General features: G+C 49.7%; 1 protein-coding gene across 4 annotated transcripts in view; it reads right to left on the bottom strand.

The window, feature by feature from the left end:
* Window positions 1-26,808, bottom strand: part of UNC13D (unc-13 homolog D) — a 697,875-nt gene that overhangs the window by 99,573 nt on the left and 571,494 nt on the right. The gene's annotated exons all lie outside the window — the stretch shown is intronic.

The raw sequence follows: 26,808 nt of genomic DNA, 5'->3' as shown, positions 1-26,808 counted from the left end.
GGTCAGGGAGAATGTTCTCCTCGAGGTCCGTCTGCCAGCTGTGTTGGTAGATGTGAGGTGGCACGGTATGCGAGTGTTGAAGGACCTTATAAGTCCTGGAAATCAGCCCAAGGGAGCCATCGTAACATTGGACTAAAGTCTCAAAGGGTGTGAGCTAGCGTGTTGCGTCCTCTGTGTAGGAAGTGGTGTGCAGCAAATGACAAATTTGAAAGTATTCTAAGCGCGCTGTTGTAGGGAGTCTTAAGTCCTTCCAGCATTGCTCAAAGGATTTAAACCCACCCTTTAAAAGGTTGTGCTATGATGCGACACTCACCAGCTTCCCATGCAACGAAGGAGGTGAGGTGCAGGGCCGGCGGAAACCCCTGATTACGCGCCAGAGGTGTATTAGGGGAGGGGAAGGAGGTAAGGCCACGGGTCACCGCTATTCTGTCCCAGATCTCCAAAACAGTACTTGTCGGGGTGGCAATATAAGCGCTACAATGTCTAGCACCTCTCGGCAGCCAGGCTAGGCCCCACAGTGGGCGACAGGCAACGGCACTGTCCATGTGGAACCAGTGCTTTTCACTTTCGCGAACCATCCACTCTGAAATATAACGCAGGTGCGACGCCCAGTAATAGACAAAAAAGTCGTGGCACGCCAGCCCTCCCCGGTCGCGCGGTAGCATTAAGACCTTTGTAGAAAAACGGGGTCTCCCCCCACCCCAGATGAATGCAGTCACCTCCCACTGAAGGCTCAGGATGTTCCTCTGTGGGATAGGCGTTAGGAGTGCCTGAAAGAGGTAGAGCACCTTAGGAAGAATTGACATCTTGACCGCATTGAGGCAGCCCAACCAGGAGATGGGAAGCGATTTCCAACGGCGGAGTTCATCCCGTATTGACTATCTACAAGCCGGCCAATTCGCCTGTGTCCACGTATCTAGAGTGGCCGCGAGATTAATGCCTAGATAGCGAATAGATCATGGGTCCCATTGGAAGGGGATAACATCTCAGGTCCTCGAGCTGTTGTGGGGGAGGGTAAGATTAAGCGCCTGAGACTTAGCGAGATTGATTTTGAGCCCTGAGATCAATTCGAATTGGGAGAGTATATCAAGGGGAGAGAGGTCAAGGGATCGGTGAGTGTCAAGAGGAGGTCATCGGCGAAGATAACGATCTTGTGATCAGCCCCCCCCCCCCCTCCCTAGTGATCAACCCCCCGAGCCGTAAGCCTCATATTTCTGCCGATTGACGGATGGCAATAGCCAAGGGTTCCACAGCAAGGGCAAAGAGTAGAGGTGATATTGGACACCCATGGCCCGTGCCCCAATAAATGAAGAAGGGTGGGGTAAGGAGACCATTGACTTTACTCCGCGCCGATGGTGCCGTGTATTGGGCCATAATTTGAGCGGTCATGACTGGGCCCAATCCTATCCGCTGTAGTACCGCCCTGAGAAAGGACCAGGCAAACCGGTCAAAAGCCTTCTCTGCATCAAGGAAAAGGAGGAAAGCCGGGATATTACGGCGTTGGACTTTTTCCACTAAGTGGGCCACTCAACAGAGGTTGTCTGCCCCCTGGGGCACCTGGATATAACCTACCTGGTCGGGCTCAATTAGGCCAGGGAGATGGGGGGCTAGACATAGGGCCAATATTTTGGTATATGATTTAACATCAACATTTAACAATGAAATAGGGCGGTATGACGCACACGAGGTCGGGTGTTTCCCCGGCTTGGGAATAAGCGCTATCTCAGCTCCGGCCATCGTCGGTGTGACAGTCATTGTGTTTGCAAAGGAATTAAAAAGTTGCAGCAACGGAGCCTGCAGCTCCGGGAGAAAAAAAGACGATTGAATGGTAATGTAAGGCCATCAGGGCCTGCAGTTTTCCCAATAGGAAAGCTGTTCAGTGCTTTTTGTAGCTCTTCAGCCGTGATAGGCCCTTCCAATTGCAGTTTTAAAAAGGGGTCGAGTGGCGACAAAGGCGAGAGGCCAGGAAGGTGTATATCTGGTCCACACAGGTGTCGCCCCGGTCATAGAGAGCGGGAAAGAACGCGCCGAATTCCTGCTGTTTGGCTTGTTCCGAGGTAGCCCCCCCCCACCCCCCGGTAGTGCAATTTTGGAGATGTGGCTATGGGACACCGGAGACTATGGCGACACACTAGCACGGAACCCACCTTATTACCCCCACTGTAGAATTTTTGTTTTAGGGATAAGAGGGAGCGTTCCACTTTGTTAACTCGGAGAGCTTTAAGTTGGCCCCGTAGCGAGGCGAGCTGTTTCTGGGTCTGCTTAGAGGGTGCCCTATGGCCCTGTCTTTTCAGCGATTTGATGTCTCAAGCAAGTTTATTTTCCACCAAGCGGGACTCCCGAGTGCGGGCGATGGAAATGGAAGTGATAACGCCTCGGAGTGTGGGCTTGAAGGCGTCTCATATGACATGCCCGTGAGTGTCCGGGAGTTCGCTAGTGGCGAAGTATGTTTGTATCGCCTGGCGAATTTTGGCCACATCAACCGGGTCCCGGAGGGCATGAGGGGGAAGGCCCCACCTAGGAACGGAGCAGCGGTGCCTGCCCATACCTTTCAGAGTAATTTCTAAATGGGCATGGTCAGAATTCGATATGTCTGAAATCGCTGCGGACTCCAAAGTGCGAATGAGAGTGTGGGACAGAAAGAAATAATCGATGCAGGAGTACGATCTGTGGACATGGGAATAGAAAGTGTAATCCTGTGCCTCAGGCTCCTTGTAGCGCCACGCGTCCATGAGGCCCAAGGCTTCAAAATCGCCCTTGAGTGCTGCCGACATAGCTCCGCTTCCCTGAAAAGCCGAGGCAGTGCGGTACAGGCTGGGATCCCATACTAAGTTAAAATCACCAAGGATAATAGGGTCAGGCTCCCGGGAGTGCGAGTTCTTAAGCAAGTTCCGAAGGTAAGCGTCCTGTTGTGGTTAGGTGCATAAACATTAAGCATCGTGAGTGGCTTGCCATGTAGAAGAAGTGTGAGTTTTAAATACGTCCCTCCTTGTTGCGCTCGGTGCGAGTGACCTGCACAGAAGTACCGGTTTTAAAAAAAATAGCTACCCCTGCTTTCTTAGTGTGTGCGGAGGCCCAAAACCGCGTGGGGAATTTTGGGTGGGACATTTGCTGGGTGTCTATGTGTAAAAGATGAGTTTCCTGGAGGAAAATGACATCAGTATCATGCATAAAGATGTAACGCCAAAAGGTGCACTGTTTTGTTATGCGCAGACACTAAAACACAAATATTTCTCATTTTGTGCTTTGTGTGGCATCAAAGAGAGAGTGATCCCAACTGTGTCACTTAGCTGGTGGTTCTCCGTCCAAGAGGCCATGAACGCTGTATTATCCATGTGTCAACCGTTTAAAGAACTTTTGGTGAGTGATGATGCCAAACGCAAGAAATGTGAGGATCTTTGGTCACATTTTGATGGTGATATGAAAAAAGTACACTCTACTGCATTCTTAGATTTTTACAGGAAAGCATGAATGCTGTAGTGGACATATTCGAAAAACTCTGAAAACACCCTTGTCTTCTATGTGTTCAGCATAATTGGTGTAGATGTGAAACATCTCCTTGAGAGTAGGCTGGGCAACACTTTTAGTGACTTTGGCACTGCAACATGTTCCATGTTAGAGCGCTTGCCACTTGACAAGCAAAGAAAGTTGAGAAGCAATTCAGGAACTTTTATTTTACTATGTATGAGAAATAGCCCTTCACCAACCATGGCATTTGAAGTCAATGAACCCTCACTGTGGTACTCTGCACAAGTTATAGATCCCTTCTGTAAAGAGACATTTTCTCCAGAGTTTCAAAAGTGCTGCTTTATTTTTGACTGCTTCAATAACTCTGAGGGCATATGCGCCCAGTTCAGCGCATATGTTACAGAACCTGTCGCAGAGAATCGCAATCTTCAGATGCACCAGTATTGGCATGAAAAGCTATGTCAGTGGCCAGAGTTAGCAAATTGTGTACTGGCTATTTTGGCGTTGACCGTCTCAAGTACCAATGTTGAGAGGGCCTTTTCACAGATAAAAGTTTACAGGGGAAGGAAGACCAAAGACCCACTGAAGAAGTATTGTATGGTGTACTACAAGAAGTTTGATTTGTAAAAAAGTATTTGGATTTCATATACACTATACCTACACTACCTATATACCATGCACTATCAGTGCTTAAAGCAAGCAATAATAAAAGCAAAAAGTTCCATAAACACTGGAAAAACACTATTTCTGTTGTTTTAGTGGCGCGACAATGTATAAACACTGTTTTTTTAAGATATTGAAATCACTTGAAAACACTGAAAAAACCCCACCAGAAATAGAAACTGAAAACAGGAAAGCCTAGGTATAATGTAGTACTCCTGCTGGAGAATAGTGCAGTAATGGGTCCTAGCTGATCGTCTTGCTTTATCTGAATAAACAAAATGGACAAGTCCTTTTGAGGTTTTCAGTTCATAGGTCTTGACCAAAACCTTCGAAGGAAGGAGCGCAAACAACTGAAAGTTGTTTAGGAAACCCCTCATCCACCTACCTAGTAGGTGGCATGCTTCAGCATCGGGGCCCAGCTGGATCACCTAGTGCAATCCAGCTGTGCTTTAACGCCTGAATTACAGCAGAGCAGGTTGTTTGTGTGAGAGAAGTGAAGTGCTATGTGAAGTGCAGTTATGTGTTAAAAATCCCTCTAGGAATAGCCCTTTTAAAAGGTTTAATGAAAGGGTCCTAGGACATAGGTAAAAACATCGTCGGGATCTGCATGAGGTATTAAAATGTACCTCTGTATCCCTTCAGAAATTTAGGTCTACTAGTTTCAGCCTTTAGGTTAGTTCAAGAGGCTTTCGTCAGGACCAAAATAAAGTGTGTGACCAAAAAGAAGGAACGGTCACAGTGGTGATAATATCAGCACACACCCTAAAGTGTGCTGTGAGTGTGGTGAGATTTTGTTACTTACAAATCCGCAGTATGGAGTACCTTTAAAGTAAAGAATTATTAAATGCAGGTACAAAACGACTAGTTGTTTGGCATGCATGTCGTAATTTATGCACGCTCCTGTATGCGAAGATGAAGGCATCATGCATGTGACTGAGTGAAGGCATGCACGATGGCGATCTGAAAAATAACCCTGAGTGGCTACAATGTGCCCCGGTGGTGCTTAGTTTGGCTCACTAAGACTGTAGCGTTTTGTAGAGTAACAGTGGACTGGATCTAGTCTACACAAATGTCACGTTATGGCACATTGCCTGAAAACTTTAAAAATTAGGTATCTAGTGGTTGCGCATGAATTTTACTGCGTCTTCCTTTATCAGCTACGCAAGCATGGATCCCAATCTGTCAGCTAGGGCGTGTGTTCTGGCAGAATGTGCCGCATAGTTGCGACACCGCAGCCTCTCTAGTTGTGTGGCATGTTGTTTCCTTACTGTCAACAGCTCCGAGGAGCAGGAAGGGTCTGTGGCCGACCTTGTCTCCAGCGGCAATAATGTTTGCTCCAGACCTTGAAGTTCTTGTTACACTTGTTTCCGCATACCTCCACCCAATCCCATGCAGCTACATCGTAGTGTCGCCTTGAAGACATCCCACTCCAGCAGGACTGATGACCCCGTGCCCATGTTTTGTGTAAAATAATTCTCAGCTGTGGTGAGGAGAGAGGCACGGAAAGGTGGATCCTCTAACATGTTAGGTGTTAGGCGCCAGGCTAGGGACCTAAGGCGTTGTGCGTCCCATCTTAAAGCGATATAGTGGGGGTTATAATCCGAATGTGTTCTACCCAGGTACACTACCTGTGATATGTACGGCAGTACATTAGGTGTGCATAGGAACCTATCTATGCGAACATGTAAAGTGTGGGGGGTAGAAAAAAAGGACTACACGTGCGTGATAGGATTGCGGTGTCTGCAAGTGTCTACCAGTCCCCATCTGTCAACTCAGTTCCTCCACAGTGAAGCCCTGTCAGCTGCTGATGTGCCCCTAAAGGGCAGGAACGATTGGTCAAGGTTTATATCTAATACATTGTTGAAGTCCCCTCCAATCACCCATGCTATATTACATCACCTAGAAAGTACAGCAGATAGCTTATTCCAGAAGGGCCCGTGCTACGTATTTGGTGCATATATGTTTCCTATCAGGAGCCCCTACCATCAGACTTAAACTTGAGGAAGATATATCTCCCTTCTGGATCCGTCTCCATTTCTTCTATTAAAAGGGGAGTCCCTGGAGGTACCCAGACTAGTACCCCTCTTCCAAACGCAGAGCAATCAGTGGCAATAATGTGGCCTCTCCACCTGCGCTGCTGCCTGGCTGACTAAGTGAGTCAAGAGGGATTCCTGCAACAGGGCTATCTGTACACTGTGACAGTTTAGGTATGAGTAGACCGCATATCTGCGGGAAGGGGTGCGTAATCCCCTCACATTCCATGTAAAGTTACTACTTGTGTAACAATATATCTGTAAGAGACATTAGTTAGTGATAGATTCCTTACTTTAGAATATCCCCAGGCGTCAGACTGGATCCGGAAAGTTTTGCTAGCAATACCCCCTGCACGTCAGTAGGTGGTGTCGTGCAGCTCCACGTCCATCGCTGGCGTTGTAAGCGCTGAGATGATGTCACAGAGACTACTTAGGCGCCACCCATGCGCGCTGACGTCAGTTCTGAACACGACTTTCCGCGCCAGGAACGCAGAGCCATGCAAAAAACTGACCACTGGTACCAAGAAACTAGTACCCTGAAAGGGATGACCTTAACCCTAGAAATCAGTTAGCAGAATGGGGAGTATGGGTGGGGCGGCAAGGAATCTAGCACTAACTAATGTCTCTTACAGATATATCATTACACAAGTAGTAACTTGAGAATCCGAAAGAGACACGTTAGTGATAGATTCCTTACCTTAGAATTGATACCCCAGAAATACCAACCCCGGTGGTGGGTCTGCGAACAAGATTACACCAGAAAGTCACAGAGAACAGAGCGGCCAAAGAAGCCGTCTCTCCAGACCCGACTGTCAAGGCATTAATGCTTGGTAAACGTGTGCAGTGAGGCCCACGTAGCTGCCTGACAAATGTCCTGCAAGGGGACGCCGCGTCCCAAGGCAATAGCGCTGAAGGTAGAATGAGAGCGAACGTTTTGGGTCCAGACGGTGGAGCCTCTCTTCCTCTTTCGAAGGATGCGGAGGCGGAAAGAAGGTGGGCAAAGTGATGGTCTGCCCGATGTGGAAGGGCGTGACAACCTTTGGCAAAAAAGAAGGACGGGTTCTTAAAACCACCTTGTCCGGATGAACAGAAAGGAAAGGAGGTTTGGAAGAAAGAGCCTGGAGCTCACTCACTCACTCTTCTGGCAGAGGTGATAGCTACCAGGAAAGCCGTCTTGAGAGTGAAGACGCAAAGGACAGGTATGAAGGGGCTCGAAGGGAGCGCACATCAGATCAGTCAAGACAAGATTTAAGTCCCATTGAGGCATTATGAACGGCACGGGAGGAAACGTGTGCGTAATGCCTTTCAGGAAACGGTTAACAACCGGGGACTTAAAGAGGGAAGGCTGATCTGGAAGCCTCAAAAAGGCAGAGATGGCCAAAAAATAACCTTTGATAGTGCCCAGAGCAGAGCCCTGCTGGGCCAAGGACAGTAGGAACAGAAGGACCTCAGAAAGAGGGGCAGAAAAGGGATCCACAGACTTTGTTGTGCACCATGCCACAAGGTGGGAGACGACTGCCTGAGGCGAGCCTGCCTTCAACAACCAGTCGTCGAGGTAGGGGGAAGACTGACACCCCTAACCTGCGCAGATGAGCTGCGACCACCGCCATCACTTTCGTGAACACCCGAGGGGCGCTGTTAAGGCCGAAGGGGAGCACAGCGAACTGAAAATGCTCTGGGCCTACCGTGAACTGCAGGTAACGCCGGTGGGCCAGCAGGACGGGGATGTGAAAATATGCGTCCTGCAAGTCCAACGCTACCAGTCTCGAAGGCAGCCAAGACCTGAGCCAGAGTCAGCATTTTGAACTTCTCCTTCCGAAGGAAGCGATTGACATTCCGGAGGTCCAAGATGGGGCACAGCCCCCCCCCCCTCTGTCCTTCTTGGGGACCAGAAAGTAGTGGGAACAACAACCACTCTCTACTTCCAGCCCAGGACCGCACCCGATGGCCCCCTCGGCCAAGAGGGCCGTGACTTCCTCCTGCTGGAGAAGTACCAAGTGTTCCCCCGACATGCGGTAGTGCCGAGGTGGCATGGCTGGAGGGGAGGACTGAAAAGGAAGGGAGTAACCCTTGCGGATTATCTGCAACACCCACTTGTCCAATGTGATATCGTGCCAGTGGGGGAGGTGGTGGCGGATCCTGCCACCCACCGGCGTGGGGTACTCCACAAAGCTCGGATTAGGAAGGTTTGGAGGTAGAAGCAGAGGGGGCGGAGGGGGACTGACCCCCACGCTGATTCCCAGACCCACCCCTGCGGAAGCCGCGTCCGCGCTGAGGCTGGTTCTGCACAGGCTTGCTGAAGGAACGTGCCTGGGTGTCTCTACCGTGGCCACAAAAGGCACGAAAACCAGGAGTGGCCGGGCTATTTGCGGAAAGTTCCACGGACTTGGCCGTGGCCCGCGAGTCCTTAAAACGCTCCAGAGCACTGTCGGCCTTATCGCCAAACAGGCGAGTGCCATCAAAGGGCATGTCCATGAGCGAGCTTGGGACATCTGGCGAGAACCCGGTAGATCTCAACCAGGCGTGGTGACGAAGAGCCACAGTCGTAAAAATCGCCCTACCCAGTGAGTCCGCGGTGTCCAAACCACATCGAATGGCAAACTTAGCCGCATCCTTACCCTCGGCAACAGCTTGGGACAGCACAGCGTGGGGTCTCTTCAGGACACTGAGGCAACACCTGTGCAACTGTATCCCACACCGCGTGGGAATAGCGGCCCAATAAGTAGGCGGCGTACACTGACCGCAGCCCCAAGCTGGCCGAAGAGAACAACCGCTTACCGAACTGTTCTATCTTCTTAAGAGTCCTTATCCGGCGGAGCCTTGGGAAGGGCACTCTGTGACATTGAGACTTGGATACCAGGCTCTCAGGCGTAGGATGAGTGGTCAGAAAAGCGGGGTCACCAGGCGCCGGGCGGTGACGCCTGGCGACATTCTTATCCACAGGGGCCCCTGTGGCTGGCCGCGACCAATTGCTCAACAAAACGTCAGTGAGGGCGTTGTAAAATGGGAACAGGGGCTCCGACGAAGTGGACGCCGTCTGGAGCACCTCAGTGAGGAGATTAGTTTTGAGGGCCACCGTAGGCAGATCAAGGTTGAGGACCTCAGCTGCCCGACGGAGCACCATCGTGTAGGAGGCGCCCTCCTCCATGGTAGGCGGGGGAGAGGCAAACTCCGGGTCAGATGGGACATCGAGGTCGCCGGCATCCTCCAAGTCGTCCGTCCAGTTCTACTCGGAGTCACACTGACGGATAAGAGGGTTTTCGGACCGCTCCCAGTCGTCCTCCACCTCTGTCGCATGGGAACAGACCGCGGCGGCAGAGCTGGAGCCGGAGAAGAAACATACGGTGTCGGAAACTGCGTCGGCCAGGGCCGAGCCGGCGCCGCAACCCAATGCGGATCCCAGGTAGGAACAAAATGTTCCTGGAACTGGGGCAAGGGCGGGACAAATGGCACCCACTGCGGCGCCGTAGGCTGAGCTGAGGGTGGCGCTGGGGCCGGAGCCGGCAGCACTGGACCTTCTGGCGCTGGGGCCGGAGCCAACGGCGCAGGATCCGGTGGCGCCAAAGCTGGATCCAGCGGCGGCAGCCCAACAGGATCTGGACACGGGACCGCGTGGCCCGAAGGCACGCCGGCGGGACACGGGACCGCGGGGCCCGAAGGCACGCCGGAGGGAGCCCGGGCCCTAAAGAGGCGGTCCATGGTAGCAAGAAATTCTTGCACCTGTTCGGGACCTGGGTAAGGTGGGTAGGCCGCAGGACTCCCAGGCTCCAAAGGAGCCGCAGGGGCAGAATCCCTGTCCCCCTCGTCTGCATCCGGAGACCAACGGGAGGACGTCGGAGAGCGAACACACTTCTTCGAATTCTTTTTGTGTCGTCTCTTACCCGAATCCGATGGTGAAGACTTGGAGCCCGAGGAGCGGCGACTGCGGCCCCGCTAGCGTTCCCGGGAACGGTCCCTGGACCTGGAACGGCACTGGGACGAGTGCCGGACCTCCAGCAGCTTCCGGCAACGCTCCCTCCAGGCCTTCGGGCCATGGCCCTGACAGTCCCGGGAGTCGTGGTCGGTCTCCAGGCAGTAGAGGCAGACATCGTGGGGGTCCGCCACCGACATATTGCGACGGCAGCCAAGGAGTACAGGAGACAAAAAGTCTCAAAAAGGGTAGTCAAAAAGTGACTAAGGTATGTGCTCTAAGCGGATGTGCGCTTTCTGGCGCGGAAAAAGAAAGAACTGATGTCAGCGCGCATGGGTGGCGCCTAAGTACGGACGCGGAGCCGCACGATGCCACCTACTGACGCGCAGGGGTACTGCTAGCAAAACTTTCCGTATCCAGTCTGACGCCTGGGGGGAGGGGGGTTAGCCATGTTTGAGCATTAAAGCGCCTGATCAAACTTTTTGCAAAACATGACATCAACCTTGCAAACATACAATACCAAAAGAGCGGATCCTGCAACTGTGTAGGTCTGCCCAAACTTATGAGTCTATCTAACTTAGTAAACCAACCCTGGGGTTGTGTGGGTGCGCGACTTTCAAGGGCCCGCCAGTGTAATGTGTCCATCCATTGACGTAGGCCATCCAAAGGTCTAATTGGAGGATACCCTGAATATAGGCATCTTGGTAGAGACCTAGGACGTGGGGGCTCAGTAAGTCTTTGCAACTTCTATAAAGCTCAGTGTGTATTCCATTCGGGCCATGGCATCTTATTCCCAGTTGTAGCCAGGCCACAGCCTCTCACACTTCTGTAAGCGTCAAGTCCCCATTGAGAGCTTTCATGTCATCCTCATCTATTCTAGGGGTCTGTATGTCTTGTAGGTAATCGTTGATGGAGGCTGTGCCGCAGAGTGGTCTCCTTCCATAGAATTCTTCATAGTGTTTGGCAAATGCGAACACTATTTGCTCATCAGAGGAGAGAGTCACTCCCTGGCCATCCATGATTGATCCTACCTATCTAGGCTCTGCTTCTTTCCTACTAAGCCTGTCCATCAATTTTCTCGCTTTGTCGCCAACTTTATAGAGTATGTGCAATGTGGCTAGCCTCTACTGCTTTGCCTTGTTCTGAGCCAAATTGGAGTATTCCAACCCTAAGGGCTTCCAATCGCCAGGAAGTCAGTGGATCCGGTGCCGCCATGACTTGTCCCTCTAGGGCAAATATCTTAATGTTCCAGCTGCTCTAATTTCTCCCTTCCCTTTTTCTTTTCCCATACTATTCGGTTCTGGACCCTGTCTGGACCCTGTCACAAAGTATGCCTCCCACTGCGTAGCTCCACAGGCTACAGTGCCCTTACTTTCGGTGAAGAAAATCTCAGTGTCAGCCCGAAGACCATGCATGATTACACCATTTTGTAGGTACCAGGCGTTCATTTTCCACAATGGCTGCGAGTCTCGTGTCCTAGTCCCCAATGGTGCCCACAAAGGAGAGTGAACCGATAACCCACGCGGGAGATAGTCAATCCGACGAATCACTCACAGCTCACATAACGGGACGAAGACATAGTCCAGCCTTGAGTAGACACTATGCGCCCCCAAGAAATATGAGCTTGGTCGATCGTGTAGATGTTAATACCTCCATGTGTCTGTGAACCTAAATGTGTCAGTGAAGCGTGCTAGTAGGGTGGTGCCCGTCGCCCTCTCATGGTTTTCTTAACGGTCTGATTATGCACACATAACGTCATTGAAATCACCCCCCATCACAGGGAAGGATGCGGGGGTCTCTAGAAGGATGTCCGCCACTTTAAGCAGGACAATGGATTGCAGTCTGGATGGTGCATAGACACAAATGAGCGTAAGGCTACGTCGGCCCCAGGTATCAATCACCCCTACAAATTTGCCGTCTGGATCTACCCACTTACGAATTAGTACGAAGGGGGGAGATTTTTCTATCAAGATTGCAACCCCCCTAGGACCCAGAGGTGAAGCTCGCCTGAGCCAGCACTATGCACATTCCCCTCCCCAGAAAGCTACACTGGGTGCTCTGAAGGTGTGTCTCCTGGAGCATCACCAACAACCAACCCCCATTTAATCCTATTCCTAAGGCCGTTGACATTCCAAGTTAGGACCGAAAGGGGCCATTACTCTATGAGGGCCAACACAGGTATGTCAGAAACCTAGAGGATGACATCCTTGTGTGTGCCCATTTTTGGGGGCTTACCTCCGACTCTGCCGTGCCACTACCTCAGACCCAGTGGGCCCGATTCACACAAAAAAATCTGAGACAAAATCCTAACTTTATGACTTTCGGTATTCACAAAAGACATTTAGGAGTAGTAAATTTAGGATTCCTAACTTTACTACTCCTAAATTGAAACAAAATCCTAACTGTATTACTTTGGGTATTCACAAAAGATATTTAGGAGTAGTAAAGTTAGCAATCCTAATCACATCTTACTTGGCCATGGTATAGGCCATGCCCACTAATGCAAAAAGGTACACAGTTCCTCTAGTCGAGAAAGGGAAGGGAACGAAGGGATAAACTGTCACGTGCCATGGGGAATAAGGCCTGAACACAGGTAGTACAGGTCAAGAAAGTGGAAGGGGGGGGGGAGGGGGGGGAAACCTTTTTTGGAACTAGGGCTCTCACACACCCAGCAAGCTAGGTGTCATGCTTCATCATTTGAGCCATCCCAGGGCCGGCGGCAGGGGTAGGTTCCGGAACAGAGGCGCCTTTTGACGCGGGACCCACTTTGGAGTCCATTATAACCGCCGGTCACTGCTGCAAGATTGCCTTGAAAGCAGTTTAGGTTACTTTATGCACCTGCTAGGTATGTAGACCAGTCACTTACCTTTTGTTGTAGATAGTCTCTAATATTTGATCCCGAGGAAGTGCCCCGACCATTTTGGCGACCAAGGCATGAAACATGTCGATCTCCTTGAGAGTAGGGGAAGCATAACTAGCTACATAATCACTAGTGCCTATACCCACCTCAATTTGCATTGTTTTTAATTAGGCTGTTTACCACGTTAATAAAATTCACATGTGGACTAACAGTACCTATTTTACACATCCATTTACATCTACACCACCTAGGGCCCCTTACCCCCACGGCACCCTTCGGCAGGAACAAAAGATCCCCGCCAAAGAGCCCCAATATTGGGAGCCCGTCAGGAATTGCAGCGCCGACCTGACGAGGGGCAGGCTCAAATGATGAAGCATGACACCTAGCTTGCTGGGTGTGTGAGAGCCCTAGTTCCAAAAAAGGTTCCCCCCCCTCCCCCCTTCCACTTTCTTGACCTGTACTACCTGTGTTCAGGCCTTATTCCCCATGGCACGTGACAGTTTATCCCTTCGTTCCCTTCCCCGACTAGAGGAACTGTGTACCTTTTTGCATTAGTAGTTGACGGGGTATGTACACTGGACCTCATTAAACCTACCCCTTTGTCCCTAATTTGTTGACACATAGGCCATGCCCACCAATCGATAGGCATGGTTGAGCAAACAGAAGGATGTGAACTCATACCAAGAGACGCTTCGCTGCCTGAATAGGCCATTGCTAACCAATCCAACAAGCTGTATAGCTAAATAGACTCCATTGAAACAGACTTGGGATTGATCAGAGGGAACTGTTTGAAAGAATGACTCCAACCTGGCCGAACTGGTACCTGAGATGATGAACATAAAAGCCCAGAAGCCGGACATGCTAGAAAGAATAAGGTTTCTGGAGTATCACGCAAGGGCGAGTACCGGTGAAACAACATTAAAGGTTCCCCCAGCAGAGACAAGGGCAGAGATATGGACCCAATGCCTTCCTATGAGATATGGACTATATGCCTTCCTGGAGATTTGGCTCAGCATGATCTCAGCCACAACAGGCTTGTCAAATTGTATTGCAATTGAAAGAGCATACATGGCTCCTGAAACAACCTAAGGCTACATATGCCACCAAAACCAGTGATTGCAAGATTACTTCACTACAAGGAATGGGACTTACTCTAGCAAAAAGCCCATGTCCACGGTTTCTTTGAAATAGTTGGTGCAAAACATCCTTCAATCCCCAGATTACAAGGCAGCAGTGCAACGACAGTGCAGCTACTTAGTAGTCCAGCTGAAACTCAGCAAGTTAAAGCTCCGATCCTTGCTTCTCTTCCTGGCAAAACTGAAAATGCTGGTCAACAGAGGGGTGATCTTTGCGAGCCTACAGGAGGTCTAGGACTAGGCCAAACATCGAGGGACAATAAGCGGTGAGCAAGCTAGCCAATATCTAACATTGGAATTAATGAAATAGGAGGAGATGCAGGACAACTGAATGACTATTGGTCCCTCATGTTACTTAGCCATTTAAGTAACTGCAGTGCAAAATGAAGCAGCAAGTGCAGTGCAAAAAGAAGCAGCAACTGCAGAATCCGCACCTAGCTTGGGCCCCTGGCAGAACAGACACTGACTTCTTGGAGCAAGAAGACCAAGTTATTTACCTTTGGTAATTCTCTTTCTCGTAGATACTCTACTTAACTGCAGATTCCTCAAAATTTGAATATTACCAAACTGGATCTGAAATTTGCATAGCAATTGCTCTTGCAAACTGGCAGGTGGCACCAATGCCTCCATGTCTATTTTGCACCGCCTCCGTAAGTGAAGCCACGGTGTTGCATATAGGCACTGTCCCTGTGCACTCATGTCTGTCTATCTTCAACTCTGTTGCATCCTTGGACATGGATTAACTGTGTCAGATTAAAGACAGCAGTGTGCCAAATCTATCTTGGGGCCTTTTCACAACCGCACAAGTCTACGCCACAGAATGGGGAGCAGGGAGGGAGAGTACCCAACACAAAGAGTGTCGCCAAAGGTAAGAACTTGTTTTTCTGATAGACACTTTTAAGCACAGATTCCTCATCTTTTACATGCCAAAGCAGTACCTCCCAAAAAGAGTGTGTCTGAGGAGTGCACTCACATCAAGAAGTTCAGCAGGAACAAGTGGGGAAATGGCCACCCTGTGGACATGACTGCTGAGGCAGTAGCACTTGGTGAACTAATGCACAGATGCCCATGTATTAGGCTGGCAGATGTCCAGTATTGGAACATACCACACCAACACCATCACCATCACAGCAGCCTTGGCTCTTAGGGAAAAAGCTTGTAGGTCCTTGGGGACATTGAGGTGGGTAGAAAGGCTCTTTCCTGGCCCTGGCATAGCATGTTTTTATGCACAGGACAGTACACCTGGACAGGGTTAATTCTTGTACGCCCTTCCTTTCTTAGCAGTGGCCCACGAGAAGCTGGTGATTGCTTCGGTACACCTTCATGTACTTCATGTAAAAGGAATATGCTACTTACCAGTATGCATCTGTTCTTGGCATGTAGAGCTGCAGATCTACACACTGTGCATAGATCACCATCTGGTGTTAGGCCCGGATGTTGCAGTTGTTTTTCTCTTGGAAAGTCTTTGGAAGTCACGAGGTATGAGACTCCTCCTTTGGATCGTATTGCGCATGGGCTTCGGCTCCATCCTCAGATTGTTTTTCGCCAGCAGGGAAATGATGGAGCTTTGTAAGAAACAGGAAAGATGCCCATGTGTGCTGTATCTAAATAAGATCAAACTGGAACAGATAAAGGTAGCCGGGGAGGCGGGTGGGCGTGTGTACATCTGCAGCTCTACATGCCAAGAACAGATGCATACTGGTAAGTAGCATATTCCGTTCGAGGCATATATGCTGCAGATTACACCCTGTGCATAGATTGTGTAGCAGTACCCCCTCTTAGCGGCGACCACTAGTATCTGTTGCAGTTGTTTGAAACAGTGTTTTGAGGACAGCCTGGCCCACACTAGCTTGTTGCTTAGTTTTCACATCTACACAATAGTGTTTAGTGAAAGTGTGCAGTGTAGACCATGTAGCTGCTTTGCAGATATCATCTAAGGGGATTTTCCCTAAAAATGCCATGGAAGCCCCTATCTTACATGTAGATTGGGCTTTAGGGGGAACAGACAGCGTTTGTTTTGCTTTGTGGTAGCAAATCTGTATGCATTTAACCATCCACCTAGCTATCCCAGATTTGGAGATGGAGTTGCCTTTGTGTGGTGGTGAGAAAGACACGAATAACTGTTTGGTCTTGCTAAAAGGTTGTGTTCTCTCGATGTAGTAGAGTAAAGCTTTTTTGATGTCTAGGGTGTGCAGAGCTCTTTCTGCAATGGTTTGTGGCTGCGAGAAGAATACGGGCAGTTCCACAGATTGATTGAGGTGAAAGGGAGAAATGACTTCAGGAAGGAATTTTGGAATAGTGCGGAGAACAACCTTATTATGATGCATTTGCAGAAAAGGTTCTTGAATGGTGAGTGCTTGTATTTCACTGACCCTTCTGAGGGAAGTAATGGCTACAAGGAAAGCTGTTTTCCATGTTAAAAAATAAAGCTCGCATTTATGTAGAGGTTCGAATGGAGGCCCCATTAGTCTTGTGAGAACGATGTTTAGGTTCCACATCGGTGAGGGTGGCACTCTAGGGGGAATTATTCTTTTGAAGCCTTCCATGAAGGCTTTTATGGCAGGTACTCTGAAGAGGGCTATATGCGGTCTATTTTGTAGATACGCTGCTATGGCAGCAAGGTCTAGTCTAATAGACGTGTAGGCTGGTTGCATCTTTGCAGGTGTAGTAAGTAGCCTATTATGTGTTGGATAGACACATCCAAGGGATTGATATTATTGTTGTGACAATAAATCACGAATCGTTTCCACTTGGCTGCGTAGCAAGCTCTAGTGGTAGGACGTCTAGCTTCTTTAATGACGTTCATACAGTCAGGGGGAAGATTAAGGTAGCCAAATTCTAGGATTTCAGGAGCCAGATCGCAAGGTTGAGCTGTGCTGGGTCCGGGTGTCTGATCTCTCCATGGTTCTGGGCTAAGAGGTGTAATTTTTGGTGCGGAACTACGGAGAGTTCCAGCAATGTGGTGTACCACAGTGGTCTGGCCCAAGTTGGAGCAACTAGGATGAGAGTTAGGGAGTGTTGCTGTAGTTTGCGCACCACTAATGGAATGAGTGGGAGAGGCGGAAAAGCGTATGCAAATTTGCCTGACCAGTTCATCCATATCGCATTGCCTTTTGACAATGGGTGTGGATATCTGGCGGCGAAGCTTGGGCATTTGGCGCTTTCGTGGGTGGCGAAGAGGTCTATTTGTGGTTGCCCCCCACATTTGAAAGAATGGTTGAAGAACTTGTGGATGAAGTTCCCACTTGTGGATTTGTTGAGTTTGACGGTAAACAGGTCTGCAATGGTGTTTTGGACTCCTGGGACATGTTGTGCTAGGAGAAAAATGTTTTGAGGTATGGCCCACCTCCATATGGTCTGTGCTAGCTGAGAGAGCTGCAGAGAGTGTGTGCCGCCCTGTTTTTGGATGTAGTACATTGCTGTCATGTTGTCTGTGCGGAATAAGACAGCCTTGCTTGAGACGTGTGTTTGAAAGGCTTTCAGAGCTAGAAATATGGCCAGTAACTCCAGATGGTTGATGTGGAGCAACCTTTGTTGAGGTGTCCACCTGCCCTGCATGGTGTGATGTAGTAGATGAGCTCCCGAGCCGGAGAGCGACGCGTCCGCTGTTAGAACTATTTGAGGAACCGGCTCTAGAAACAGTCGCACTTTGGAAAGGTTTTTGGTGGTCCACCACTGCAGAGAGCGATGGGCACGACCGTCTACCAACACCAGATCTGTTAACTGACCTTGAGCTTGGTTCCATTGGCGTGCTAGGCACTCTTGGAGAGGACGCATCTGGAGTCTTGCATGAGGTACTATGAATATGCAAGAGGCCATCATCCCTATAAGTTGCATAAACACTCGGGCTGGAAGTGAGTGTTGAGGTTGAAATTTGGCACAAAGAGCTTTTATGCTTGCTATTCGGGCAGGGCTGGGGTAGGCTAACGCTTTTGAGGTGTCTATGGTGGCACCGAGGTATTGTTGTACGTGGGAGGGATGCAGATGGGACTTGGTGTAGTTTACTGTGAAGACCAGGTCGTGAAGTAGTTGGATCGTGGCGTGAGTGTGTTGTACACACTGGTTGTATGAGCTGGCTATTATAAGCCAGTCGTCTAGATATGGAAAGACGTGGATGTGTTGTCTTCTCAGGTGTGCTGCCACTACTACTAGGCACTTGGTAAACACTCTTGGGGCTATGGTGACTCCGAAGGGGAGTACTTTGAATTGGTAGTGGTGACTGTTCACTACGAATCTGAGAAACTTCCTGTGAGTGGTGTGAACGGGAATGTGGTAATAGGCGTCCTTGAGGTCTATGGTAGTTAGGAAGTCGTTTTGGGAGAGCAGAGGAAACACCTGCTCGAGTGTGATCATGTGAAAATGGTCTGAGTGTATGTAGTGGTTTAGCGGTCTGGGGTCCAGAATGGGCCTGAGATAGCCGTCCTTTTTTGGTATGAGAAAATATAGGGAGTAAACTCCCTTGTTTTGTTGGTGGGCAGGAACTTATTCTGTTGCATCTTTTTGTAGGAGGGAGATTACCTCCTGCTTTAGAAGTGAAAAATGTTCCTGTGACATTGGGCGCTGTTTGGGTGGAATGGTTGGGGGGGGGGGGGGGGGGGTAGATGTTAGCTCTAGGTCGTAGCCCAGACAGGAAGGAAATTGTGGAGTCTGCCCCCGACTGGAGTGGAATAGTCTGGGGGAAGTGGAAGTAAGTCACTGGGTGGGGGTGGAGGCAGAGCGGGAGGTGTTAGTTTTGCCTCTGCCTTTGTTATTGTTACCTCTGTAAATGCCGCTTTGATAACCCCTAGTGAAGGTGGATTGGGTTGGGGTTTTGTAGGAAGTGGAGGCGCTGTTGGAGGAGTAGCCTCTGGTGTTGCTTCTAAAGGAGGAACGGCGAAAGGAGCACCTGGGAGCTTGCAACTGCAAGGCTCCCATAGATTTTGCAGTGTCTGTGTCCTTCATTTTTTCGAGGGCTATATCGACATTAGGACCAAACAGATGTTTCTCATCAAAGGGGTGGTTGAGGATGAAACTTTGAACCTCAGGTTTGAAACCTGAGATGCGTAGCCAAGCATGCCTACGTAGAAGGGTGCTGGTGTTAATTGCCCTGGAGGCGATGTCAGCTGCATCAAGGGCACAACGAATGGAAGTGTTTGTAATGTTTTTGCCCTCTTGAATCAATTTGTTGGCCTTATGTTTATATTTATCAGGGAGGTGTTGCATGATTGTCTCCAGCTCATCATAATGTGCCCTGTCATATCTGGCTAGGAGCGCTTCGGTGTTAGCGATACTCCAGATGTTGGCCGCCTGGGATGCCGTCCGTTTGCCAGAGGCATCTAGGAGTTTAGACTCCTTATCTGGTGGTGGTGCCTCACCTGATGCTTGGGAATTGGCACGTCTCCTTGCATTGGAGACTACCAGGGAGTCTAGTGGTGCAGGGCCTTTAATATAGGGTGGGTCTGTTGGGGTGGCTTTATATTTTTTCTCAATACGTGGGTTAATGACCCTGGCCCTAACTGGGTATTTAAAAACCTCTGGTGCGTGCCTAATAACTCCCTTAAGCATCGGCAGGATTGAGGTAGACCTGTGTGCAGTGTCGAATGTATCTAAGAGGAAGTCCTCCTCTACGGGGTGTGTGTGGAGATCAACCCCGTGGTAGCGGGCAGCCCTATGGAGTAGCTGGTTAAAGCCCATGGTATCCTCTGGTGGGGGGGGTCTAGAAGGGTAAAGCTCGTCCTGCGGGACGTTAGGGTCGTCTGAGATGTTGTAGTCGTTCCATGGGTCTGGGGAGCCTGTAGGAGTAGGGTCCCCTGTTGGTTGGTTGTCCATCCCCTGTGTTGTAGATAATGTCATCATCATCATCATCCTCATCTGGAGATGGTGTAGGAGAATGATGAGGTGGGGGAGGAGGAGGTGGGAGGAGGAGGTGAAGGAATCCTCAAAGGGGAGGTGGCAAAGTCTCTCCTTTTTGGTGGTTGAGCTGGTGCAGGCTTGTCCAGTGGTCTTTTTCTGGTGCTAAGCGACAAATGGCCAGTCTTTGGATCTTTAATGAGGGTTTTTTTTGGTAAGGATGGGGTCGAAACAGTTCGTCTGTAAGGGGCAGATCCTTCGGTGCCAATAGTGTCGGAGATGTGGGTTTTTTAGGCATCGATTCGGCACTGGTTCTTGGTTTCGAACCGTGGGGTTTAGCAGTGTTTTTGACTTCATCGGTTCCGAGGTGGTTTTCGGCTTCGAGGTTTGGGAGTCGAGGCTTTTCGGCTTCTTACTCGGCTCTGGGGGTGTTATCGGTGCCGAGGAGCCGGTGCCAGTCTTCGGCGCCGAGAGCTTCGGTGTCAAGCTCGGCGTGGACGAGGAAAGGGGCGTTTTCTTTTTTGGTGTCGGTGCCGATGATGTTTTTTTGGCACCGAGGGTAGGCTGACTCGAGCCCGAGCTGCCTGAAGGCTTGATGGGCTTCTTGACCGGGCCCGGAAGCGAGGTATGGGAAGCAGTCTTTTGGTGCATACCTAGGCCCGAAGGCGAAAGCGTGACCAAAGCCTTTTTCAGTGGCGTGGAGGGGGGTTTAGGGTCGGGGTCGACGTTTGTACTCACGCCCCTCTGTGCCGGAGTGATATCCTCGATGTTGGAGTCGTCAGCTTTGATGGCGCTGATGAGGGCTTCTTCGGTGTGCTGTTGTTCTGGGACATCGACGCCTTCTTCGAAGATGTCGTCGGGGATCGAAGTCGACGAGTGAGCCACTGTTCTCCTTGCTCGTCGGTCCCTGATCATCTTCTTCGATCGGCAGGAGGCACAAGCTGGACAGTCCCTTGCCTTGTGTTCTGGGGAAAGGCAGAGGTTGCACACCTCATGGAGATCGGTGTGGGGAAACTTCGACCCACATCGAGGACACTTCTTAAATGGAGTCCTTTCCATCAGCCAGGACCGGAGCCCAGGTAGGCCCGAAGGCCTTTGTCGACGACCGGAATCGAAGACTTAGATTGTTAAGAGTCGCGTTGAGTGTTGGAGAACGCGATCGAGACAATACTGTCGGAGGGGGGAGGATTGCGCGCCGAACAGGAAAACTGGAACGGTTCTGAACTGGAGCGCGAAGAACACATCCAAGCCCAATGGCAGAAAAAAACAATCTGAGGATGGAGCCGAAGCCCATGCGCAATAAGATCCATAGAAGGAGTCACATACCTCGTGACTGCCAAAGACTTTCCAAGACAAAAACAACTACAACATCCGGGCCCAACACCAGATGGCGATCTATGCACAGTGTGTAATCTGCAGCTCATATGCCTCGAACACAGTTCTTTTTGGATCCATCTGGTGAACCTCTTCACCTCCTTAGAGGGGTGGAGCCAAACGAAATAGGCAGGGAGGGTAAGGGACTGTCCTAATTGGAGAGGAGATATGACTTTCAGCAGACATAAAGCATGAGCCCACAGCACCAATTTGTCAGGGAAGCAGGTGGATTACTAGGGTTGCACTGCCAGTGACTCCAGCTTACTGACAAGTCTAGCAGAAGTAACTGCAATGAGCAATAGCCATTTTGATATAAAACATTGAAAACAGCTGTATATGGGATCAAAAGACATGCACATCTGGAAGCTAAGGTTCAAGTTATGATTCAAGTGCCGCATAATGAAAGGTGTTAGTAGGAACATGTATTCAAGTTCTTTCACAAAGTGCATCACAAATGATGGCATGAATGACTAAGATTGGTCAGACAAAAGTAGAAAGGCCAAAAGAGCTGAAAACCTTTAAAGGTGCCCACTGTAAAGCCCTACACAGCCAGAGATAGCACCAAAAAAGACAACAAACAAAACATCAGAAAACTTGGCCTGTAGAGGATCTCCATTAAGGCCCATCACCAGGCCACAACCTTCACCCAATGACCCGAATATATAGATTTAGTAGATGGGTGCTTAGCCACAATGTAGGAAAGTGCCTCTTTTTAACATGGTCACCCCCACTTTTTCCCTGGTATTTGATGTGATTTCGACGGGAAGTGCACTGGGTCCCTGCTAATCAGGTCCTTAGTGCCAGATCTCTTTCCCAAAAACTGTGCAATTGTACACCCAACTGGCAACACCTTTAGCACCCCCTGTATGTCCCTAGTAAATGGTATCCCTGGTACCTAGGGCAAGGAGGCTAAAGAGAGTCTGCAGCAAAAATTGTGCCACCCTAAAGGACCCCTCACCAAACACATACAGACTGCCACTGCAGTCAAAAGGGAGAAACAAAACACATGGCACATATTCCTGTGTGCCGTGCCTGAAGCCACTACATGCAGTAGAGGTAAGTCACCCCTACAGCAGGCCTTACAGCCCGAAAGCAGGGTGCACTAAACTACATGTGAGGGTGTTACTGCATGGGCAGATAAGCCCCTGTACTGGTCAGTTCCATTACTGCCGGTACAAGTGAACAGGGAAGCCATTTTAAGTACATGTGCTGGACACTAGAAAACAGAGATGTTTAGTATCAAACATCTCATATTAATAAACCCACACTGATGCCAGTGTTGGATTTATTAATACATGCACCTAGAGGGCACCTTAGAGATGCCCCCTGAAAACCTACCAGCCACTAGAGTGCAGACTGATTTTTGCCAGCCTGCTACCACAGACACGTTTCTGACCCCCGAGGACGAGGGCCTTTGCCCTCAGGAGGACAGAAACAAAGCCTGCTTGGGAAGAGGGTGTTCCCATCGCCTCCCACAGGATGGCCTGCTGATTAGCATTCCGAGGCAGGGGAGCAACAAAGAAGCCACTGCCCTTGATATGCAAATCAGGCTCCCCTCACAGTAGAGGAAGCCAACCCCCTTTGGCACCTGGACAGGCGAGAAAATTTGCTAGTCCGGTAGGTGTGCTGAACCCCAGGCGCCTAAGGTGGGCTACCTGAATTTTTCAGAGTTGCCCATCTTTGTAATGGCAAACTTAGGAACTCTGAGACAGGGTTATGCCCACTTCCGACAGGAAGTGGTCATATAAGGGACGTAGTGATCCCGGGGGAGGTAGCCCATTGGCTACTACCCCACACTCCCCTAATGCCCCTAAATGTAGTATTTAAGGGAGCTGCTGGCACCAGAAAATCATATCCTGCCAACCTGAAAGAAGAAGAGTGAAGTGAAGAGTCACAAAGAGCAAGAACAGAAGACCCAGCAACTGAATTTGTGCCAACCCTGCCGGCCTGCCTGCTGACTTCGACAGTTGAGCCAAAAGAGGACTTGTCCTGCAGCTACTGTATCTCCTAAGCACTTCGCCCAGGGACCGAGAACTCCCGTGGAGCAACAGAGCTATTACCCTGCCCTGCACCTTGCCGGTACCAAAGACTGAGCTGTGAGGCTCCAAGACCATGGGAGCCCGATGCCAGAAAGCACCACTACACTTGAGCGGCCTAACCCAAGCTGAAGTGGGCCAACCGCGGCAACATGGTCCCCAGACCCTCTAAACTCAAAGCCACCTTGGGTTTTCCCACTGTGGACTTCGACGACATCTGCAGCCTCTGTTTGTAGGACCCCTCTACTGCGACCGCTCCCAGTGACAAAGACCCAATGCCTAAAGATACTTCTGCACCTGCCGCCCCTGGCCTGTGGAGAAGAGGACCAACTGTGTCCCCGAGCATCGTGAGGCCTGAACCCACCTGTTGGTTCGGCCCGACTGGTCTCCCAGTCAAACCCTGCAGCCTTTTTTCACGAAGACAGATCCCCATTGACTTCCATTGGGAAGCCCACTCTGTGTTACACCCCTGCACCCGGCCGCTGGTGGGATTTTGCTGGTGCTGCCTTGGACCCTGCCCTACCTTAAGTCCAGGATATTGGTCTCGTAAGTCACTGTACTGTAGCTGAACCGTACTTGTTTTTTCTCCCATTGCAGCTTCCGAAAAATGCACTGTGTCAACTTTTTAAATGCAAAAGTATTTCTTTTGAAAACTGTACCAACCTGATCGTATTGATTCTGGTGCCTAAATATTCATAAAGATATGTGTTATTCAGCCTAATAATGCCCAACCACACTACCCCCTAGAAGAGCACATTGGGATTGCTACAGCAAGTTCTTGTCTACTAGTAAGGGAATACCTGGACTCTTTGCATGGTATACCTTTTTTTGGTTTACCATATATAGAGCCAGCTTCCTACACAGAGGCGCATATACGCTGTGCCCATGTGTGTTGATGTCAGAACTCATGGCAGGAGAAGTAGTGGTGAGAAGACATACAAGAGACCTCCAGAACACAGTAATTGTGACATTGCACATTCGCATCTAAAATTAAAAGTTTCAACCAAGCCATTCCTCACTGACCGAAGATGCCTTGAGTCCACTCAGGAGGAGTATGCCATTTATGGTCTGTCAGCTGATGCCAAGTCAACTCGTCAAACTTGGTGTACAGAGAACTCATCAAATGGTTGCCAAATAAGGAAATCCAGTGAGGGTCCAGCCATTTCCAAAGACATAGTGCCGCCTGACATAGATTCCACGGCCCTACACTGCACGGCTTGTTGCAGTACCACATGGCAGTCGTATTGTCTGTCAAATTGATGTGAAGGAAGCCTTCAGAGCAAATTGAATGGCGTGGAGCTGTAGAAATTTGATATGGAGTTTCTGCTCCACGGAGGACCAGATCACTGATTTTCCAGTTCTAGGCAACTGAGTTTTGCCTAGTGGTCTTGTATGACCTTCAGGTTTATCCACACGCAGTCAATTCAGGCCTTAGAATCTTGGCTCGACACTAGGCACCACAGGCAAACATGTTTGCGACAGTCCTTACAGGGTTTAAAACCTATTGGTTTAGAATTAAATAAATTTTATTAGCAGAACACACGGTATGACAATACAATGCATCATTGCCTACAACTCAAAAGGCCGGCAGCACAGAGAACTTGAAGGCAGAGAAGAACCAATGGATTACAAATTATCTGTATAGGTTAATTACACAGCATGCCGCCTACAACCCATCATGGGCCGGGCGCCTCTAAAAAGGGAAAAACAATGATTGATCAAAGATGTGTATGACTCAATATTTGAGGTGGACTGCTGCGTGCAGAGTATGCAAGTTCCCTAACGAGACAAAGGCTCGCTATAGCAAGTCCGGGGCGTTAGAGTCTGCCTTTTTCAGGACAAAATAAGAACCAAGTAAAAAAGAATATTAACAGGTCCATACTTAAGAGGACCGAAAACCCGCCCTCGGCTCCCTCCCCAACCCCCTCCAGGTGAGCCAATGATTATGAACACAGGTATGAGTGTGGCCCGGCGTGTAGGTTACTGACAGCTCATGCCCCAACAAACCCATCAGAGGCCCATATCTTTGCGTAGTCGGACTTGTCCCATAGGGCAGCCATGGACAGGGATGTGAAGGGAGGGGCGTAACCTCGCAGAATAACCTGTAATACCCACTGATCTGATGTAAGGCATGCCAACTGGTTAGGAAAAATACATTTTCCCCATACAGACCAAACATAACTATGGGAACAGAATTAATTGTGGCTTGGCCTCAGTTTTGGCATGCGAGGAGGAGCAGGAACATTGCTGTCCTTGTTGGAATGCATGACCTCTGTCACCACCGCATCCTGTTAAGCCACAAAAGGGATGCACCGGGTGCTGCACAAGTAGCAAAGGCGGTCTCTGGTTGTAGGCAAGTCCATGCGAGTAGTCTCTGAATGCATCCTCTGACTCCTTGTTATTGCTACTGTAACTGATGAACTGAAAGTTCAGACCCAAGGAGGGTGTCATAGCAGCCATAAACATTCTAATGCGGAAATAAGCCTATTCAACAAAAAGTCTAGAGCTATCAAAAGGCACGTCTGTCAGGAATGCAGGAGTGTCCCCAGTAAATCTTGTGGCATGTATCCATGCAAGGTGTTGGAACAAAACACTGGTGCCCATGGCATATTGGACACAATTCATTGTGTCGAGACCAGCTCTCAAGACGTATTTAGCTGCATATTGCCTGTCATGGATATTCTGAACACAGGAGTTTGAAATCCATCAGGGATGGCCAGCAATATCCCATCCCTGCAGGTAAACGGCAGTCAGGAACTGTAAGATAAAGCTGAAATGACTATTTTCCAAAATGCGTGGATGAGTTCTGAATACCTCTCTGGAGGCACAGTTGAGAATGCATTTGAATTAACCATAATAGTAGATGCCTGAACTACTAAGCTCTTGGGAGTCAGGAACTGGGTAAGGGAGGCTGAATGGCAAGGGGAAGGCCAATGATGCCTCATTACAGGTCAACTTACAGGTGGGGATGAAATCGGCTATAACCACGTTGTAATCAAATTTTCCATTAGGGCCTTGTTGAAGGGCAGTAAGAGCTCTAAGGTCACAGGCCAAGGCTGTAATATCTCCTTCAAAAGGTTTGTCTTGGTTTCATTTGTGGAGAGGTGTAAGTCTACCACTTCTACTGCTCTGTGGAATACTGCCACAACGGAGACACTCTCCTCAGTGGGGGCCAGCCTCTTGTAGTGCTGGCGTCGAGGAAAGGCTGCGGATCCTCCAACGGTGGGGTGTATTTTACTGCTCTCATAATGAGATATAGGCCTGGCATGGGACGATTCCAAATCCAGATACAAGAAGAGTTTTAGACGGGGTCCGGTACAGCGATGCTGGAATCGTTGTCAGCACTGGGGCAATATGCACAGATTATACATCCAGCACCTGAGTGCAAGCATTAGCCAGTGTTGGCAAGGAGCCAGGTGAAGGCACCACAGGGTTAGTTGCCACCAGGGCCGAATCCACAGGCATAAATCCAACTGGGAGGCCCTGTTGCTCCCTAGGG

Source organism: Triturus cristatus, chromosome 7 (genome assembly GCF_964204655.1).
Source record: "Triturus cristatus chromosome 7, aTriCri1.1, whole genome shotgun sequence".
Taxonomy (NCBI): Eukaryota; Metazoa; Chordata; class Amphibia; order Caudata; family Salamandridae; genus Triturus; species Triturus cristatus.
Note: the sequence above shows the minus strand (reverse complement) of the source record. Positions and strands in the feature narration are given on the sequence as shown.